Source organism: Helianthus annuus, chromosome 15 (genome assembly GCF_002127325.2).
Source record: "Helianthus annuus cultivar XRQ/B chromosome 15, HanXRQr2.0-SUNRISE, whole genome shotgun sequence".
NCBI classification, from domain to species: Eukaryota; Viridiplantae; Streptophyta; class Magnoliopsida; order Asterales; family Asteraceae; genus Helianthus; species Helianthus annuus.
In genome coordinates this window covers 26,030,233-26,034,644 of record NC_035447.2, presented here as the reverse complement: position 1 = coordinate 26,034,644, position 4,412 = coordinate 26,030,233, and the positions used below count along the sequence as shown (strand labels likewise).

General features: G+C 35.6%; 1 long non-coding RNA gene across 1 annotated transcript; it reads left to right on the top strand.

The window, feature by feature from the left end:
* Positions 1-356: 356 nt before the first annotated feature.
* LOC110935138 lies at positions 357-4,005 on the top strand. Its single transcript, XR_002588897.2, has 4 exons — positions 357-397; positions 3,175-3,275; positions 3,373-3,428; positions 3,868-4,005. It is a non-coding gene; the product is annotated as an uncharacterized LOC110935138 (long non-coding RNA).
* Positions 4,006-4,412: the final 407 nt, after the last annotated feature.

Genomic DNA, 4,412 nt, shown 5'->3' with positions numbered 1-4,412 from the left:
CTATCGGATCCTTCGATTAAGGCATCATGAGCTGGGTATATAAATACCCATACATGTGTTGAGTTTCAGCAGACTGGTGAGACAGAACACACACACATCCGAAAGCTTGAGAGCATTCTGTCCAAAACTCACACACACACTTAGAGAGTTTATAGAACATTTCTGTAAACATTGAGCTTGTAACCGAACCTTCATTTGCATTAATACAAGTTGTGTTAATCGGTGAAACCTTTGTGTGTTTGTGTTTATACTTGTCTCATCCCGGTTTGCCTACTAGCTTGGATTCCGCACTCGCTAGTGGGTTAGTATAACAAGGTTTAGGTTTGTTCTCGATCCTCCGAGAGGGACCTACATCTTCCCGGCACACTTTGGCGAGTTTCTGTCGTCCAGCGTAAAGGTGAGTTTTTACTGATGCTTTGGTATGATGCATGTATAGTGTTGTTTGGGTCTTTCGACGGTGATTGTGGCTTTGTTTGGCTTTATCCTTTGTCAGTTTGTCCCGGAAGTCGCTGAATGAAAATAATACTTACCCGAACATCGCTGTTTGAACATAATACATTAAAGAAGTCAAATAACATCGCTGTTTTGAACAAGGATGTTAATAAAATCGTTGTTTGTTTCACATGCATCCATTAACATCGCTGATTGATACAAAGACTTCAATATACATAGCTGTTTGGTTTAGAAACATTAAAGAAGCTCACTGATTGAAAGTAATATGTAAATAAAGTCGCTGATTGAAAGTAATATGTAAACCTAGAGGTGATCTTTGTTTGGATTTATGCTGAAACATACTTAAATACGTCAAAATGTAAACCAACTTGGATATATAACGAAACGATCTTAAAAAAAACGTAAGAAAATATTGTTTTTTAAGCTAAAGAATGTTACCGCACGTTGCAGTGTCGTTTAATTAGTTATAAACTTATAATTTATTCCTGAAACCAGTGGCGGACCCAGGATTTTTTTCCAATGGGGTCCAGTTTTTTCGATACTTGGATTTTTTACACCCAAACGATAGAATTTTCGGGTCGGCCGTCGTTTGGGTCGGGTCAGGGTGATTTATTGAGCTTGGAACCTTTAAAAAAAGATAAATAAATAACAAAACAACACATGTCTAAGCACAAAGGCATAAATTGAGTAAATTTTCATTCATTTTAACATTTTAAAGTGTATTTTAACAAAAACAACACATGACTTGAACCCATGACCTCTTTGTTAGCAAACAAGGGATTAACCACCACAACAGCTTTGCTTTTGATACTATGGGGTCCAACTAAATATTTTTATGGGGTCCTTACAAAAATTAATATACCGAATCTACTAATTTTTTAAAAAAGATTGGGGTCCGTGGACCCCGACCCACTCAACGTGGGTCCGCCCCTGCCTGAAACCACCCTAATTGCTGCTGTAGAAACTTTAGTTAAAGTGATTGTGCCTCAAATAATGACAAAAAAGAAAGATATAATCTCAAAATATAAGAAAGTACACCATAAGATCATGTGTAGTGGGCTGGCGCCCCCCGGTGCCAAGTAAGTCAGAATGGTCGTGAAACACCGCCCCCAAGGGGCATGACCTGGGCGTTAAGCTGTTAACGAGCTTGCCCACCAAAGTCACATCGTTATCTATTGTCGTTAACAGGGTTTTCCCAATCAAGATTTTGAATATTCATAACCTGATTTTTCTGTTAATATCATGTTGTTTGTTTGTATTAGCGTCTGTGACATTCAGGATGTAGTATCAATCACAAAGATCACTATTTGCTTGACAGCAGTGGAAAAGGTTTAATGCTATAATGTAATTAAAGCCATTATAGTACATGTTTTACTAAACAATGGTAACAACAGGAGAAACATTGAAAACGGAGTCAGGGAATAGAAATAAGAGCAAGTTTGTTTGTTTGTTTTTATTTTTTTTATTTTTTTTTATAATACAATTCTTGATGCTGCTGTTGCCTCTCCTGCTACTAGTTTCTTGCTGATCAGGTTCAGTATGTAATGTATGTCAATCTTTTATTATGCTGTTGTTGATCTTATAATATGATCTGTTTGGTATGTGTGTTGACATATACAGCATAGTATACAGTCAAATTTTAAAATGACCCGTTTCGACCCGTATAGAGAAACTGTTTTTTAGTGAACTTTGGCTTAGTTTATACGGGGCTAAGTGATCCAATTTCTAATAGCTGTAACTAAAATATGTTAATGAGAAACTTTACTTTTTCTAACTTAAGTAGGGATATTCGAACCCTCGTGCGTTGCCCGACATAAGGTGTTGCTTTAATTTAGTTATGGGTGCGAGCTTTCTTTATGTTCATAAGTAACTGTCATCAAGTTATGACTACTATTAACAGACGTAGCTTATAAAATATGATTTGTATCAGGGCTGGGGTTTTGTTCTTAACCTAGTTGGTCGGGGAAGCTTTACCTCTGTTTCTTTCTTAGTTAGATATCCTAACAATGGCTCTCCCACGCGATTTGTGGTAGCTTGATTGATCAACTCCCAGCAGATCTAAATCAATATGAGGTTTATTAATATCATATAGTTTCACCAGTTGATTCTTTGAAAGAAGACATTCTACAAATTTTAAAACAAATTAATAGGTAACAACGTCAACCCGGCAAAACGGGTGGGTTGGGTCGGGTTGGGTTGGGTTGCGGGTCAGAATGGGTCAACTAAAAAAGGGTTGTTTATGTTCGGGTCAAAACGGGTTCGGGTCGGGATGGGTTCGGGTTGGAACGGGTCCGGGTTGAAATGGGTTTCGGATCGGGTCGGGTTGTACTGTACTGTTTTGGATACCTCATTTTGAGCCTCTCAAATCAACCGAGATATACGATTTGAGTTTTGATTTGAAGTCATCAGACTTGAGCTCAGATCCCATTAATATTATGATTTTTAATAAATGTCCGCGTCTTAAACTTGGTGACATGTTTTAATTATGTGTTTAGTTTTTGTTAATGTCGTTTCCTGATTTTTTTCTTTTTATTAGAATCACCAGCAAGAATATTGTATATTTTGGTCAGCTTGAAAGTCTAATGATGAGTTAAAAAGTAATTATTACTTATTGAGATACCCGTATATGCAAGTCGTGATGCCACAAAAGTGCTAAGCTCGTTCATTATATGCTTTCCCTTTTAATATTTTTTCTAACCTCTTCATTTTATTGTTGTTCAGAAACACTATTACTCCCAAAGCCATAGCCACAGTCTGCTTGATTGAGTTAGCTGTATCTTCTCAAATCTGCAGCTTTAAATTCATTCAACAACCCATATAAGGTAGGAAAATTTCATTTTGTTTCGTTAATTGTTGATATATTTTTACTTTTAGTTAATTTCATTCATGTATTAATTGATTATATGCTGCTAATTGTAGTTAAAAATTGAAGAATTATAGTTTCGTAAACTCTTCATTCTATCACCAATTTAAAGGTACGGAAATTCTATTCATATTCCATTTGTTGTTATATATTGATTGTATGCATATACATCTAGATCTAGATAACCTTTAGAGTATACCCGTCCGAAATTTATCTAATAGAGATAAATTTCGGATTGTCCCCATTTTGTGACTGCTTTTTGAATATTCTATCTCATTAGGATGTGTATATATTTTAACGGGGTGGCTGTTTAAGAAAAAATCGGTAGCATTTCGCCTTAGCTCCTTCGAGTTTGCGGGTTATACGCATACTTGGGGAGTTAAGGTGAAATGCTGTCGATTTTTTCTTAAATAGTCAACTCGTTAAAATATATACATATGAGATAGAATATTCAAAAAGTGGGTTAGGAACCACCGCCTTAAAACACTGGTTTACACCATATATGTGTATATATGCAATTATATGATTTATTTGTTTATTTTAATTTGCAGATGGATCGTACTTACTGGATGTACCATACCACACGTACAAGCTCGATGTTTACGGATGGCGTTCGAAATTTTCTTAGGGTTGCCGAAACAAATCGATTGAATAGTGGAAGTGGATTGATTTGTTGCCCTTGTACAATTTGTAAAAAAGATTTAATGATATCAAAGACATACACTTTCATTTGATTACACGTGGTTTTATGCCTAGATACACATGTTGGTCAATGCATGGGGAATCACTTACTAACACTAGCACAACGTCAATCAATCTAGATGATGATAATAGGGAGATCAATGATTCAAATATTGATGACGATAATGACCATTTTAATGGCCCCAATGACAACTTAAATGAAATGTTTCATGATTTAGAGACTAATATTGGTGCGGATGATCAAGAAAAATTACAACAACTCTTTGAAGAAGAAGGAAAACCGTTGTATCCTGGTTGTGAAAAATTTTCAAAACTTAATGCTGTGTTGAAATTGTTTCATTTAAAGTCAAAAAACGGATGGAGTGATAAAAGTTTCACAAATTTATTAGTGCTT